This window comes from Vanellus vanellus (assembly GCF_965231255.1).
Source record: "Vanellus vanellus genome assembly, chromosome: 1".
Lineage (NCBI taxonomy): Eukaryota > Metazoa > Chordata > Aves > Charadriiformes > Charadriidae > Vanellus > Vanellus vanellus.
Genome location: NC_138905.1, coordinates 76,836,984 through 76,854,322, shown reverse-complemented (window position 1 = coordinate 76,854,322; position 17,339 = coordinate 76,836,984). Strand labels below are relative to the sequence as shown.

The 17,339-nt window shown below is 43.3% G+C and overlaps 1 protein-coding gene across 1 annotated transcript in view; it reads right to left on the bottom strand.

The window, feature by feature from the left end:
- Nucleotides 1-17,339, bottom strand: part of PPFIBP1 (PPFIA binding protein 1) — an 82,676-nt gene that overhangs the window by 53,521 nt on the left and 11,816 nt on the right. The gene's annotated exons all lie outside the window — the stretch shown is intronic.

The window sequence follows — 17,339 nt, the reverse complement described above, 5'->3', positions numbered from 1 at the left end:
AAATCCCAATGGGATACAAGTTAAGCACGTGCTTAGGTACTACGCTGAAGCGGAGCTGCAGAGGTCAGAGGTGTACCTGATCCCTCCACCCCAGCACAATGGACACACAAGCCACCAAAATAGCCCAGATTGCCATGGCTTTAATCTAGGAGACGTGAGACTACTTCTGCTATAAATACAGTTAGGGAACAAAGCTAAACAAACACCAGGAAGGAAAACTCACTTTAACCTTTTGCATACCCCGCCATTTGGCTTTTGTATTAGGCCGCACTGCTGCTGACATTTGCCCCAACATAAGCAATTAAGAAAGTTGTTCACAGTATCTCTGGCATAAGTCCTGGAAAAGAGTCTACTAAAAAACAAACGAAAACAAAAATTCATGTTATAAACTGAATTTTCCCTCCTACGAGTCGCTTTACTGGTGTGACCCAGCTGGGAAGTAGCTCTTATTGGAGGCTGCCAGTTAGCTTTGCTGAAATGCTACCATCAAAATGCCAACAAACATTTCATCTTCCATATCAAAATTTTTATTACATGAAGTAGTTCCAAACCCTAAGGTAACTTTTGAACAGCAGCACAAAAACTACTGCGCTTTTGGTAAATGCTGAGCTTTATTATTTAGTTGCCAGAGTCAGAAAACCCAAGAGAACTTTAGAAAGTCAAAATACCTGTAAGTCAAGGTGTTGCAAATCTTAAAAAATGCAGTAGCATCGTAACTGAAGACTTCCAACCTTCAAGGAGGAAGTCCCCGATTTTAAACACAATGTAAATATTAAACTGCAAGCGGTACAATACCTGCCATAATATGCAGATCCTACACGGCATTTGGTCCGGTGCCTCTACGTCTGATAAAAATGAGCACAAAATGCAGCTTTTGCAAACACATTGACTTGGACAACACTGAAGACAGTCTTGTTTTTTCTCCTTTAGGATTTCCTGGCTCTGGTAATCAGGTCCTGCTCAAATACGGGTATCTATGAACACAGAGTGTGAACAATCTGCGGTGGGTTTCCCTCTGAAGGCAAAGAGCACACAGAGAAAGCCCAGGGCTAGTGCTGCCCCAGGCAAAACACTGATTCCTCACAGCTCTAAGTGGAAAAGGACCCACAACGCAAAGCACCCACAAACCCGCAACAGCCAATTAATGTTTGGGAATCAGGAATGCCCACGATCTTCCCAATGTGCATAAACACCTCATGGGAGGAGTAAAGAAGATGGAGCCAGGCTCTTCTCAGTGGCGCACAGTGACATGACAAGAAGCAATGGGCACACACTAAAATGCAGGAAATTCCACTTAAGCATTAAAAAGGGGGGTGGGGGGGAAAGAGCTTTAAAATAATTTTTAAAAAGCTTTTTTACTGCAAGGACAGCAAGCACTGTCCAGAGTTGCCCTTCTAGGGTTCCCATCCTTGGAGCTACTCACAGCTCGACTGGACCCTGCATGGTGCAGCCTGCCTTGGGCATCCCTGTTTTGGGCAGGGGATGGGCTGGAGACCTCCTGAGGCACCTTCCCACCTCAGCCACCATTGAGCTTGGCACAGCTCACAATCAAGCATTAATTACAGTACTGAGGAGGCTGCCTAGGCAAAGCCAAACTGCAGGCTAAAAATGTGCTAAGGAACAGAGGGCTCCCTAGTCATGTTTGTTCACAGTGCACCCCTTGTTCCTCACCTTCTGTCCAGGAGACACACTAACTGGGGGCGAAGAACTGCTAATTTACATTTGCACAATAAAGCCATGGCTCATAGGCACAGAAAAATCACCAACCCTGCACTTCATCCAGGCACAATCGCTCCTCATGTTTCCAAATAAATCCCTCCTTGCTTTTCATAAACAAAGGTTTTGTCCATGGTTATCAAAAATCCCTAAGACAGTTCTACTGAAGGGAGCAGCAATGGCAGACGGTGGTACCAACAGCATCTGGGAGACCTCCAATTTATCCCACTGTTACCAGGTCCTACCTCCAAGGAAGGAGAGACGTCAGTCTGCACAGTGCTTCCTCCACTGCTACTGCAAAAGGAGCTATGCTGCCGAGAGCAGCAGTGAGAAATTTTAAGATAAAATTTAGTGAAGCAAGACCGTGCAAACACATTGATCTCCAAAAACCCTTCCACCACTGACGGAGCATCTGTTAGCCGCCTGACCAAGCCTACAGCTGAGAAACTTGGGAGAGGTGAACTAAAAAGAACAAAAAGCCCCCAAGCTGAACAGCTGGAGATGACGCAACAAAATCCCATTTCCCCAGTTATTTGGTCCTAAAAGTGGTCATTGAAAACTAGGCTGGAACAGCACATCCTGCTCTGGCCACCTTCCCAGCACAGTGCATCACATCTAACAGTCAGGAAGTAAAACCGCTGTGATAGAAAAATACTATTGGAGGCATCCTTCCCCCAGTAAGGGCATGGAATCGCTTTTATTCTTTATGCACCATCACCAGCACACAGGGAACGGATGGGCAGTGGGGAAATCAAAGACCTCATACACCAGCAGACCAAAGAACCAAACTGCATGAAACAAGAAAAGACAACAAACCGCAGGAGGAAGAGGGTGGAAAGGGGAGGTGCAGAAGGAGTCAAAGAAATGCAATTATTAGACAGAAGCCATAAATCAGCAGCCCTTTGTGGATTATAGGAAAGGGAACAATACTGAAATGCCAGCAGATTAACCCCTGTGCCTGCTGAAGGGCAACGAGACTGCCTCTGACTTGACAAACTTTGAGAGGAGCCTCAGCCAACAACTAACACAGCAGAGCTTTCCCAATATGCATGTTCCTTTCTTTACTCTTTGCTTTTTATGGCTTTGGTCTAATAGAAATAAAACCTAAGAGAATACTCAAGGCTTTGAGGTTTTTTGTTGGCAGTGACTAAAGAAAACCATGCAGTCAGGTAACACGAACAGAAATCCATCTTGAAGAAGCGCAATTGAGCTCCTTAGGAAAACAAGGAATAGCTATTATTTCAGATGATGTTAAGCAGTCTGAATTCCTTTCATCCACAAAAGCAGAAAGGGGGAAAAAAAAAGGAAAAGAATAATTTTAACACAGATGGATCTATGACATGGCAGATGAATGAGAAACCAACGTGCACACAGGAGACAGACGCACAAAATCCACCCGTGGCATAACGCCATCGAGAACACACCTGGGAGAAAAGTACTGACAGTATCCTCTCTGACGGACTCATTTAAAGTGAGTTTCCTCTTGCTTTCCAAGAAAACGACAACACTTACCTTCCTGCGTGCACAACCGGTGCAAGACGGGGCGGGGAGGTTATTTTTACAGAGGCAGATCCCCCTTTTAGAGCTCCCAGCTGAATACCTTGCTCATGCTGACAAGAACAAGCATCGCTTCATGAAGGCTGTATTTACAATCCACCATTAAAACATAAAAATAAAATACAAACGCAGCTATCTCTACTATCAGTTACGATTAATCTTATCACCAGCTGGCATTTCTACCGCATCCCTGGCCATTATGGAGACAACGTTATTTGGTGTTACTTGTTTCACGTCCCTTCGTCTGGTTTGAACACACCAGCCGGTTGCTAAGGCTATGCTGTTCACTTTTCAGTAGGTGGAGATTTTTTATTTTTATTTTTGAATGACATACAAACCCTCCGGCTACAATGCTAGTGAAGATGTATTCCAAACGGCTTGCAGAGAAAACAAAACACTGCCCTACAAATAAATCCAAGGAAAGCTAGAAAAAAAACACTAGGGGTTTTGTGAATGGGAACTGCAGTCTGCTGGATGCAAACAGGAAAGCTGCCTGAATATGGATTTCAAAATCAGATATTTAATTAAGATGGCAGACTTTAAAAAAAAAAAAAAAGTGCTTAAACATTTTACATATGTAGGAAATTACAGTTTCCCCACCCAGAGGCTCTCTCATTCTTAGATCAAACAACACACAGACAGGCATCTAGAGGCAACATCTTCAAGCCTTTTTTTATTTTGAGGTGGTCTCATTCTGGACATCCACCTGCAAAACACACCATGCTTCAAAACCCTGAGGTTCACAGGGCTGAAGAGAATCAGCCGCCAGCTAGCAGGTCCCAAGGCCAAAAGGACACACCGTGCCCCACATGCAACCTTCCTCTCTGGGGAAGGGCAGGGGCTGGCGTTTCGTCCCACTCGCCTTCCTCATTGTACACATTCTCTGCAAACGCTCAGCGTTTGGAAAGAAAGCATCAGCCACAGATTATTTTTATGATATGATGCAATAAGATGGATGACTTCAGTTTCCCAGCTCTCCCATTCCCACATAACGCTCCTTAAATCAGGACATTTTGATACACAGGAAGGAAAAAATCTTGATTAGGGTTTGTTCCTGAGATCTGGAGAGAACAGAAAAAGGAACCCCCCAAGAGGAGGCTGTTACCCCAGAGCAGTCTACCACAAAAATACAATGAAAAAGCTAATGAATTGCAGATGTCTTTTACAGGGAAAGTGGGGGGAGAGAACCTGCTTCACAGCAAAAGTAAAACCCCAAAATTTCACCTTGCTGTCAAAATTAACGTCCCTGCATTCTTGGTCCTACACATATATATAAGACGACTACTAGAGGTCTGAAGCATCTTCTGGATTCGTCCCTCTTGCCTCACAATGCTGAAACAACACATTCTTAGCAGTTAATTTCACAAGGTAGATCACTATTTCATGAAGATAAATGTTATTTCAGACACATTATCACATCTATTTGTGCTTCTTCTGGCTGGCCAGAAGAGAAACACAAACACACAGAGACTTAATTGCAAAATACATTTCAATCACAAATAAAATGGGCTTCAAATGAATTCAGTCTAAATCACTAGAATCTCTAGTTCTCATGGGATGTTTTGAAGATACTCAACTATAGCACCACCAGTCAGTAGCATTATACACTTAATAATGAATATATTCAGCTAATTTACACTAGGAGTCATTAACATTTCTTTTAACATAAAAAAAAAGACTCCATTCCATGCAGTCCAAGCCTGAAAGAAAAAACTAAACAAGAAAATGGATCCTCATTGAATATATTGCTCTGGTGTTTTGCAAGAGAAGAACAAATGAAATCCAGAAAGTAAAATTTGGAATGCTGGAAATATCTTAACAGGAGTAATGCAGAGAAATATCTTAGTGTGAGGCAGGGACAGGAAACTAGATAGGTCCCAAACATGCTTTGAGCCGTGTAATTCAGACATTGCCCCCTCCTTCCCCGAGGAGAGAGCCTGCGTGGAGACAGGTTCCTCTGCTTGGGTCCATCCCGGGCACAGGGACACCTCCCTGGCAGCTCCTCCCAGCAGGCACCCGTGATCTCTTGCCCCACCATGGCTGAACGGCCATTACACACAGGTCGAAGCAAGGAGGCCTGGTGAGACCAGGCACGTCTTCTGGCTGGTCCTTCCACATATAAGTCCTCCATTTCGGGAGGACAGCTACGAGGAGCCCCATTCCCACAGCGGGAGCCCAGTGGGACCAGCCTACAGGATCAGCACCCTCCAAGAGCTCAACGCTCAGCTGTGCAAAATAGATAAACATTATTATGAATAAAAAACAACCCAAACGTTGGCAAAGGCTTACTTAAAACTGATAACGTCTATTTATGTTTATATACATAAATAAATTTCTTCTTGAATTTGCTGAACTCTAGTCATTGACATCAAAGCAATACTGTTCTCATATTACACAGGACTACAAAAAGCAACAAACGTCCCTTTGTTCTCTAACTCTAGATCCTTTCTTTGTTCCTTGAATTTCATTATTTTTTATTATACAAAAAAAAATTATTTATTCCCTTTAACTGATAAAAATGAATGGAAGGACGCTAAGGCTGAAAGCCTATCTCACAGTATGTAAGAAATGTCTTGAGATAAAAGGTATCAAGCCATAGAAAAGACTTAAAAGTATTTTAAGAGCATAAAGCACAAAAGTCCTTCCAAGATATAATTGTTTATACCTGGGAAAAACTTACCTCAAATCACGCAACAACTTTTGTTACCGATCAGCTTAGTCGCATTCTGCACTTTGCCTTAAAATTTGTTAAATGCATTAGCCGTGGTGCAAAAGCTAAACCTTGACAAGATAAGCGTCCTTCAGATACTTTGACAGAGATGTATACACGGCAAACAGCTTATACAAACACGCAAAGTCTCTGAGTCAAGGTTTACGGCTTCATACCCCACCACAAAACGAACCATTTATTTTCATCTGCAGTATTGAAATAATTCTGGTTGCTTATCTCTGCTACCCTATTCTTCAGCAGCTCTTTTTTGTTGTTGTTGTAATTGAAAGGAATTTAAAAAACACAGCAGGTGACAGGTCACGTTGTTTTGTGATGCACCAGCGAGCTCTGTGATCGCTGGATGACACAGAGGCAGCCAGAGCAGCAGTACCTTACCTGCAAAGCAGCCCTGCAATGCAAATACCTGTCTGCAAACACTCTTCAGACTCACTTTCACTCTTTACTCCCAAGCAATCCAAGGTCAAACAGAGGCTTGGAAAAAAACCCCACAGATATACTTTATTCTAGGCTGTTAGTGTTTTACTGGTTAAGTACACAGTAAATTCCTTCAACTACTCACCTTAGAGAGTCTGAGAAATCAATATGTTATTTTCTCACATGTTTTGCTTGGATCCACTGATTAGAAAAACTATTGAGATATTCATTCCCCACTCCGAGACTGCTAATGCAAGCAAGGAAATGCCTCACATTCCCCAGCAACATGTTATTGACAGGCTGCGGCCACACAGGCTACCAAACAAAAGACGCACTGTTGGGTAAGAGTCCAAAAGGTAGTTCTTCAAAATACCTTAAGAACCATCAAATCCTGAGCACAGACCCGATTTAGATCCGATTTCATACCTCGCATTGCTTTCTTTTAATGGGCTGGATCCAAAGATCAAATTCACGAACTTCCAGATTTGAATGGGTTTGGCTTTAGATTTTGGACCTTCAGGTCCAGGAGTTTCCAGACCCACAGTTTTAGTGTTGTCACTGCACAAAGCAAAAGGAGAGGACACACACCATCAAAAGCCCAGAAAGTAAATATATTTAGCTTGAACAGTATTTTCATATGTGTCTGTAAAAAACAACAGGAAAACTAATACCTTATAATTCCACAGCATCAGTGTACAGTTACATAGGGAAAATTTGCATGTAAAGTCCCAGCATGACATCCTATCTATCTGCCTCTGATTTTGCTACCTCAAGATGTACTTTTCAGGAGGAATATGTAAAAGAAGAGTGTGATATCTGAAATACATGCTTTGTGCGCAAGGATACCTCTGCTTTTTAAAGACTTGTTATATCTGAGAACTTGAGGTTGCCAATACCACCATCGCACCACTGATACATACCAACAATCCCCTGATACAGCATGATTTCCCATCTCTCTCCTCTTGGCATTTTAAAAATTAAGCAGGATAAAATTCAACATGGTTGAGGACTTTTTTTTTTTCTTCCCTCATGTAATAGAACAGGACTGAATTTTAAAGAGAAAAATATAGGGGGAATAAGTGAAAAATAATAAATTGTAGGCCCATTTTCACTCTAGTTTTCTCTTGCTTACCTGAAAAACACATGGACCTTTTCATCATCTTTTCTCCTAAACTAAAGCCCTTTGCCGATAGCTCACTCTGGATCTTTGCCAACAGCTTATGTTTAGGTAGTACAACTTGGGAATCTGAGAGTCTACATCAAGATAACCTGCTTTAGGCAGCACGTGACTTTAATCAGTATTAAAAATGGATGTTCTAACTTCGAGATTCCTGAAATATCAGGTGTAAGTACTATGTGCTTCAAAACACAGACTTCAAATTTTGAATTAGCTCTGAGGCTCGAAAAGTCCCAAGTAGTTCACAGGCAAAACACGTTCTGAAACATGCTTGTTCGTTCTCATTAACGAGAAAGCAAATGTGAACACAGTCACCTCCATGTTTTGACAACTGCCGTGCATGCTATCCCATTGCCAGCCAGAGCAGCCACAGACGAAGACCCTGCAGAGCAATGCACCACCCAGCTCAGAGCAGGGAGAGGTCTCCTGCCCAGGGAGTGTGGCCATGCCGGGATGCTCTCCTCCATCCCTTGGGGACCATCCTCTCCTTCCTCCGGGACACCGCCTGTGTTTGCTGCCCAGCTCCAGAGCTGCTCGTTCAAGCCCAGGGTGAAGAAGGAGGCACTCACAGATGTGGCTTTTTCCCAGCACCGCCCTTCCCACACTCTCAACCAGTTTCTGACCCCCACGTCCCTTCCCAGGACACAACCTCCAGTCCCTAGAACAACACAGGCCCGAGTCTGATAACCAGGGATTTGGGTAATGCTGGAGTAAGCAAAGCTTTTTTTATTTTTTTCAGCTGCAGGGCAGAGTGCTGTTGATTTTGTCTTGCTTTTTCAACACCAAAGTTTCAGTGCCAAGAGATGAAGGACAAAAGCTGTGCGCTCTCAGCTCAAGAAAAGGGCCCTTCTCTTGTCTTCCACATGCTGCACTGGGGAGTAGCAAGCAAAAAAATCCCCCAGAAAAACCCTATTACTACAGTGCAACTCCAAGGAGCCATATGCTGTCTGCACCGCTGCCTAACACTCGGTGTTGCTTGGCTGGGGGGCCATGTGTCCTGCCTACCCTTGGGCCAACCTCGCTTCTCAGCACAAAGGCAATTTTGCAGCTAGGACACAGAAACCAGCTCTCTTGGCCACTCCTTTTTCATCAAAGCCCACAGTCGGTTCTTTGGGAGAGGGATGATGTCTTCACAGAATCACAGAACGGTCAGGGTTGGAAGGGATCTCTGGAGATCATCTAGTCCAACCTCCCTGCCTGAGCAGGGTCACCTACAGCAAGTTGCACAGGATGGCATCCAGGCAGGTTTTGAATGTCTCCAGAGTGGGAGTCTTCTCCATCCCGTCTCAACCTCTCCTCTTGTCAGACTGACACCTCCTTACCATCCCTTGCAGAAAGATGTTTTCATACCCTGGTGCCCTTTGGCCTCCAGCATCACCCAAGACTAAAAAACTCAATGGAGCAGGGGCTGAGCTGTGCCTGGGGCTCAGAGGAGCTCACAAGAGAAAGATACCAGTACTAGGGGAATGGAAACAATGCTGGGGTGGGCTGCAGGGCTACATGGATAATACAGCCATGGAGTATGGGTGATACTGAAGGGTAGGAAGGCTTTTCACCAGCAAGGTGGAGGGAGGCAATAGGTCAGCATCAAGCCTGAGCTGTCACCTCTGCAGGAACAGAGCATGAAACAAACCTGGTCCTGGCCCTACTGTCTTCCCTTTCTTCTGCAGCAGGAAAAGGGAAGCTGGGAAGAAAGGAGTTTGCAGAGAAGGTGACTTTCTGCTTCTTCTCCAGGAAGAAGGACTGACCCAGGGATGGAAGGGAGCAAGCAGCCACTCTCCATCCCATGGCCAAGCCTCTGTGCATATGTAGGAGCAGGAAATATCCCACCCGTCACCCATGGCCCCATCAGCAAGATGAGCAGAAAGTGTCGGCTTTAAAAACAGAGATAGATGCAGCTCATGAGATCAAGAAAAATCTTAGCAGCCAGAAACTTAAGACATACTTGCATCAATGCATGTTTGATGCCCAACTGGGAACAGAATTCCAACTGCTACAAACCCACCTATATTTCTGTAGGATAACAAGGTTACTGAGACTGAGTTTCTTGCTACAGATGATCTGCTAATTGTGAAACAATATCTTTTTTATTATGTAGAACAATGCAAAATGCCTGTTTCATTAGATACAGCAATAAACCGTGGTTTATTACTGACCTCACTAACAGTGGGTTGCCTTTAGCAGACAGGGCTATAACGCACTAAAATGGAGAATAAGATAACTTTTAAGAGCGGTACAAGAAAGTTTACAATCCAATTGCAGCAGTACAGTGCAAATACACCTATAAACCACCTGGTTTGGGTACTCAGAGCAGTATAAATGAAGCAAGGGGCTGCAAAGCTTTCTCCGGCAACAGGATAGCAGGGGGTGGGTTAGCACACACCACCCCGTGCTGCCCATGCCAGTGGTGCCATGATTCAAGTCAATGAGTTTGAAGCAAACTTAGGCGTGGCTAAATCATACAACAATAATGTAGAAATACTGTCCTGTGCAGGAGCTGAATTGCCCCTCTCTATTATCAAGTATCTGCAACGTGTTTAAGCCAGTCTGCAACTCGGATATGCCAGCCAGGTCTACAGAGTCTGCTGGAAAGCCAGTTTTACACCATAAACCTTGCAATATCCAGTTCCTCCCAAAACTCGAGATCTCACAGAGAAGTAATTCCACTAGGATCTTAGTTTTCATTAAGAAAGAAACAAATATTATTGAACCACATGATTGCTGAAGGAAGCTTGATGTGATCGGAGAATATCCTGAAAGCTTGAACACAGGAAGCCCCTTATTTGACATGTAATAGTAAGGCATAGAAGGGATGTGGACGGGGGAAGCAGGAAAGCAGGATCACCTGACTTTTTTTTCTTTTTTTAAGTCTGCAATAGAGAAAAAAAACAGCTTAGGCTGCTTAACTGTATCCCCTCCCTCAACCTACAGATGTAATTTAAATGAAGCTTCAAAAACAATACAAGTAATTTAAACAGTATTTTCATTAAAAGTTGTTTTTATAATATAAAAAGACCAAAAGTAACCTCTTTGCTATTTCATAGTTGTATTGGGAAAAAGTGGTTCTTGTGTAACTTCATAGTTTTCTAACTTTCCGAAGCCCCACTGTAACAGAAGATAGCAAGGATGGAACAATACACATAGAATTTAAAGCTCTGCCTAGCCCATGATTTATACACATCTAATTAGCTCCTCCTGCACATACACCCACCCACCCTTGAGCTCTGGGAATTGCTAGTATAGCTCCTGCAATTAAAAACTTAGATGCCAGAATCCTTTTTTGCCAAAAGCAAAAACAACAACCCTCTCCCCCAGCACAGCTGGGCATGTTTTTACAGGAGTGGATGCCCAACTGTAAAAAAAGCTCAGATCCAAGATCTGAACTCTCCCAAAGTTCAAGATATTTATTAGAAATCTGTAATTAAGTACCCTGTTGCCTCCCATTGCCCACCATGGCCCTAGTCGAGCAGAGCAACTGATGCAAATCAGAAGTTTTGGGAGCTTAACACAATGCAGTTTTATTTGGCCATATCCAGGGATCTCTGTTGGACATGGGGTAACAGTAGTGAACAAGTCTCATGCTGTAGCAGTGTCGTCCTGTGGTTTCCCTGTCAGAGACCACCTTAACTTCCTACTGTGTCACAGACATTGGCAACAAAGACAGACAAGTGATAGACTGCTCTCCTGCCATGATGTGAAGTGAAAATTGGTACAGAATAGTCCAGTGCATGCTGACTAGCAACACTCATACTGTTTTGGATGAATTAATGACCCTTAGTATTTCCATACAAATGTTCCTCTGAATACATAATCTCAAGATAAAACTTCAAAAACCTCGAGGGATCAGATACGCTTTTAATGTTACATTTCTTTGAAGTACTTTCCCTTTGTGTTTCAACAACACTTCAAAGTTTTCCTACTTACATACAAATCAAATTAGACATCTGATGCTAAAGGAAGCAGACATTAAAAGTGTTTCACACTTTCCCAACCTTTGGGTGGGGGGGAAGACTCAGTCTTGTAGAAAGGTATGTATTAACTATATGCCAATTTTCACTATACCAGCTGGCCAAGGAGGAGCTCTTTATTTATCAAAAGTCAAATAGAAACAGAGTACAGCCCTCGTCCCACCTGCAGCTGAAGATCCTGGTCCCAATGAACAACACAGGTTTAACCTGTAGGATGCAAATAGTCTTGCTGACATCAAGAGGGGATTTGTGATCAATGGAGGTGCCCAGTCCGTGAAGGCCACAGGAGGGAGGAGGTTGGTTGAGGGAAAAACAAAGGTCCACCAGCGCTGCCAAAGCCTTTATGAAGTTTAATAGGGATGAGATGATCATTATCAGTGGTTTTCTTCAGAGACAAGGAGGAGAACTCAACAGGACTCCCAAAACACTGCAAAAATTGCCAGTGACAGGTGGTGGCTGAAGATGCACCAGGTCTTTGTGCCTCAACCAAGGACCTCACTGGACCACTCAAAAAAAGAAGGTCCTAGAAGTTGTCTTCTATCACCACGCAAAAAAAAAAAAAAAAAAAAAAAAAACCACAAAAACACACAAGAAAACAACCTGAAAAAGAAAAACCCAACCCAAATAAACTGAAGCAAACAAATCATCATATTTCTCATCATCACTATGAACTAGCAGCTTCCTCAGCAAACCATGTGAACATCTGGGGCCAAATCCTTCATGGTATACATGGAGGCTCAGGAGTTACCTGGAGGAGATGTCTCACTTGTTCTCAAACACTAAAGTTTTAAAGGGTTGATTTTCACTTTATACATAATAGATCTAGAAAAATAACTGTTTTAAAACTACTGCCCCTGTATTGCCCTTTGTTGGGGCTGACTATTTGTCATGCACTTACTGAGTCATCACTGGAGGGGCTGTTTCCGGGGGGTTATATTTAGCTCTGAAGCACTGCAGATTTTGCTTCCCTGGCTAAAGTTAGGACGGGATCCTCCCTTAGAGGAGGATCTTACTCTGCTGAATGGAAAGAAAACAATGAGAAAGACTAGTGTGGGCTTGCAGAAGACACTGGTGATGCCAAGGCCCCAACTAAGGATGACCCTGCTGCTTAAAAGTAAATCCAAAACTGGCAAGAATGTTTACACATACAATAGACCTACAGCTTCAGCCCTGTTGAGGAAAGGAAACATTGCTTATTTCAGGATATAAATCATCATACATCTTCATGCAGGGGTCCTGTCATCATATGGCTTCTCTCGGGGACAGCTCATCATTTACTTACTGCTGTACAGTAACAGGCTGCAGCAGAGGCATTTAAGCAGCTATGCGAGGTTGCCTCTTCAGTCACCGGACAAAAATGGGGGCAGCCCTAGATCACAACTGTGCTGAACTGCTCATAGAAAGGTCCACTGCTGCACCCACCCTCTCCAGCAGCACCACAAAAACCCTACGGTAATGACCTTCCTTACAGCACGAAACTCTGCCGCTTATCTAGATGGATTCATCTGCTTCAAGGTTTTGCTGGCAAAATATAACTACCATGATATTTTACTTCACAGAGGTTCGGGTCTTGTTGATAAATTTCTGTTACTTTCACAAATTAATTGCTATGCATCAATCAACATGAGTGTGCCCACTCCAGGTATACTAGTTTTGCAAGTACTGAAATACCTTGGAAATACTGTGTTACTGAAATAACACTGTTATTAGCGGGTTTTTAGCAAAGTCAAAGAACAAAGACTACAAGAAAGCTCTAGCTGCTTAAATGCTACAACACAAGGACTTCCCTAGGACAAACTTTTAAGACCAGCCACTGCAACTGTGCGCTCGATTTTGCATAAGCTGGGTGCTCCTGCAATTCACTACATGCTTCAGCTGCTTTACCCAGGGAAAGAGCCTTACTTGATCGCTGAAGATAAATACTGTGTGCAAATAAGCTACAAGTCCAACAGGAAGCCTTGCTGAAGCTTGTGGAAATCCATGTGAGTACAAGTGGAGCATTTGTGTGGGGACTGAGGCAAAAGAAGGGTTAAGTGTGGTAGAACTAATAGGGAGGAATAAGCAGCTGCAGCACTGTTTTGGCAGAAGACGAACTTGTGTGAAGCTACTCCCTAGATAAGGATGTGCTGCTCACAGGGAAGAGAGATTCCCTTTTCTTTTAGAGTACACGATAGTGTAAACAAATCAAGTAGAAAATTACTGGCCTTGGTAGAAAAGTATATAAAGAGGACGCTTGCTTAATAAAGCTGATTTTGATCCTGCATATCGGAGTCCGTGTCTTTCAAATCGCCACACATTTGCACGTAACTGAGTGCACGATTACTGCTGTTAAAGCCTTACAAAATATATTGCCACTACATTGTATTTCATTAACAATATTTTCCCCTGATTGGAAAATGCCTTACCTTAAAAAGTGACAGAAGGTAAGAAATTTTAAAAGAAATCTTTCCTTCTCGTTTTTTGAGTGTAAGATTTATTGCAATACAACCTGAGTGGAAAATATGGATAGATAATATTAAATTTGTTGCCTTAAATATAAGTTTATTAGAAATGCCAAAGTCATGCTTTAAAAAATGGAACAATAGCATGCTCTACACAACAACTGCTGCTGTTTTAGACCTTACCCAGCAGATTATCTTCCAATCTCACCACTTTTCCAACTCCATTTTTGAAGCTAAGGTAAAGAATCTTTGACAGAAGCCGACCTCCTTGACGCTGTGAGGTGAGAGAAAAGGAAAACATCCAGAATAACTTTCAATTCTAAGAAAAACCTTAAAAACGCACTGTCCACATGGCAGATCCTTCAGAAAACTGTGGTCTCCTCATTTCTTCATAAATTTTTGGAAGAAAGTCCATCTGGTCATACATTTAACAATGTGTAAGAGCAATCACCACTCCAGTTTATCTAAATTCTGATTCAACATCCAACATTAACATAAAAGGTTTCACAAGTACATTCAGAAAAAGAAGAAGAAAAGAAAAATAACAAGGCCAGGAACAGGTATCTATGTGTAGTAACAACCAGATCTCTGAAAGTGGAGGTATCGAGTCATGCTGCTGGCCTTTGGGATTTGGTTTTGCCCTTTATTAAAACTTCTGACAGTTCCAAATGGCAAGCTCTTGTTTCCTGCAAATGTCTCAACGATCATAAATGCATTCAGGCCTCTCATAGTATTTTAATGAAATATCAGTTCCTGCTCCTCTACTTGACTTGCAGGCAAAATCTGCCATTTTAAGGAGATAATCTTAAGCAGCTTTCCGAGAAATGTCAAGAATACTAAACTGCCATTTCTGTGCTCTGGTTTGGGGGTTTTTCCCTCCCTTAATATTCTATTTAAATTGTCTTTAAAAAGAAAATGGAGCGTGATCCAAGATGAAGCAGTGTGAAGTGAGGTGCTTTATTTTCCAGACTGCAAGACCTGAATCAGTACTAATTAAAAGCCTTCAAAACAGTAGGAGTTTAATTCCCTGTGTTCCATTATTGTGTCTAAAAAAAGACTTAGGAAAACAACATGAACAAGACCACTACTTAAATGGCATCTCATTTTTCCAAACCAAGCCTCAGCTATCAATGAAACAAGCGCTGATGTTCAGTCACACTTCTGACATTTTTGTGCCCATTTCGAAGCTTCTGCAAATCCACTTTAGTGTTAGTTTGGCAAAAGTTGCTTATGATTTATCAAAACGCCTTTGTTTAAGGAGAAGAAACCTTAACTTGCTGTTGCTACACTGCAATACCAACTCTGTCCACAGCGCTGGAGAGCATTCCCAGTTCTGGTCAGTCTCTTCCAACTCAGCACAGCCGAGGACAGACTCTGGGCCAAATCCTGCGTTGATGTTGCAGGAGGTTCTGGCTGCAGCAGTAGTCTTACTGGGAAAAGATACCACCAGAAACCAGGGAGTTTCTTTGCAAAGACTGACTTTGCCTGTGCTCCCTTGTGGCTTATAATTGCGCATGGCTTGACTGCTTATGCTGCCTACACTGCCTACCTACTGAGCCAGGAGGAAAAAGACCCAGAGGATGTCCAGGTGTCAGAAATAGGGGACCCAGCAGTGGGAGGCCTCGGTCAACATCAAAGAGGTGACCTTCCATGGAGGGAAGCGATTTAGCACATGAATGTGTACTCGTCCGAGAAGAGATAGGTCTGAGTAAAGTATGTAGGACATCCCCAACACCACATGCCCCAAAGGCAGCCTGCTGAGTAAATCAGTAACGAAGCCAATCTGATCTGACCATGTGCCTGGGGGCCTTGGGAGAAGACATTTAGCATTGACCCTGCAGCGAGTGACCAGCCAGGGGACTTGTGCCCAGAGGGCAGCGCTCTGGCTACTGCAGCACCATGGGAGATTGCAGGAGGAAGGAGGGAAACCAACAGGTTCCTGGACAGAGGACTTCTTCAAGCGTGAAACCAGTACTGAGAAGGCACATCGAGACAGCTGCAATACTCCTTCCAGCTACAGGAAACATTTTCCCATGGTCACGGGCGAGTTCCCACACCACAGGCACTCCTCAGGCTGTACTCGGCAGCGTTCCTGGTTGCTGAGACCACCTTGTACTCACATGACACCTCGCACTACAACAGCCTGGCCCAAGGCTCTCCTGGTACTACAGCAGTGCGGTCCAAGGCAGGAAACTTCCAGCTTAGGTGGGGACAACAATATTCAATGTCTAACACAGCAGTCTGCCAATTGAAAGGATAGGTCTAACAACAGTGAAAAATACATTCTTTTCCTAATTCCAGCGGCCAAACTAAAGAGAGCTAACCTAACTGAAGACAGACATAATCATTAAGTAAATTGGGCATTAAATCAAAAGAAACAGCTTAGCTAAACCAGTCACCCTGAAGGGCTTAGGTTAAAAGTTGCTCACCTGAGCTGAGACTCCTGTTACTCTGGTCTTCATGGCTATTTTAACGGGTTAGCCTACCCAACTAGAGCACGTGTTCATCTACCTGTGCAAAATTCTCACCAGTGAGAACTTCTCACTCATGGGAACTTCACACCAGTAGGGAAAAAGACAGTGCTCCACATAGAACTAGCATCCAGGAACCTCAAGCACAGCTCCACACTGCTACTAAGGCCACACTTAGTGTAGATGGATATTCAACTTGTGACTGAGCAATTGTTATCTGGTAAATAATCAACACTACACCTGTCTGCATATCTCAAGCAATTCATCTTCAAATCATTTAGAACTGGGCACAGGATGGGGGAAAGGAGAATCAAGTGTTATTTCCAATTAACACTAGAAAATAATACAGTGCTCTTCTGAAGTAAGAAAATACCAAGTAACAATAAAAAAAGAGAAACACACCCAGCACACACACCAAAGTACACATGGTGCCACAAGGACATCTCCAGTATCTCTGCAACAGCAGCCTGTGCCTTGGAAGTTGCTTGTCCAAGAACTGTGACCCAGCCTGGCGCTCCTTTGCTTGCAAGATCTGACAAGATCCCAAGAAGCTGGTGTGGCTGCAGGCCAGCAACCTTGTGCTGTGCCGTGCTCCAAGAGCCATATGCAAATGACAGTAACATGACTACACATGTTTCCTCTTCTGTTGTAACACCAGCAAGGCTCCAAACTTGTTGTAGATAATACAGGAGATAGCAACTCTGCCATATCTCAGTGCTCCATGGTGTGGATCATGTCATTCTCTACAGCTGTCATAATACACTATAAATTATACACAACACACACTCTTAATAAAGCAAACCTCAGAACTGTCTACATATTTTGCGGTAGCAGAAATTAACAGATGTTGACAACTAATCAGAC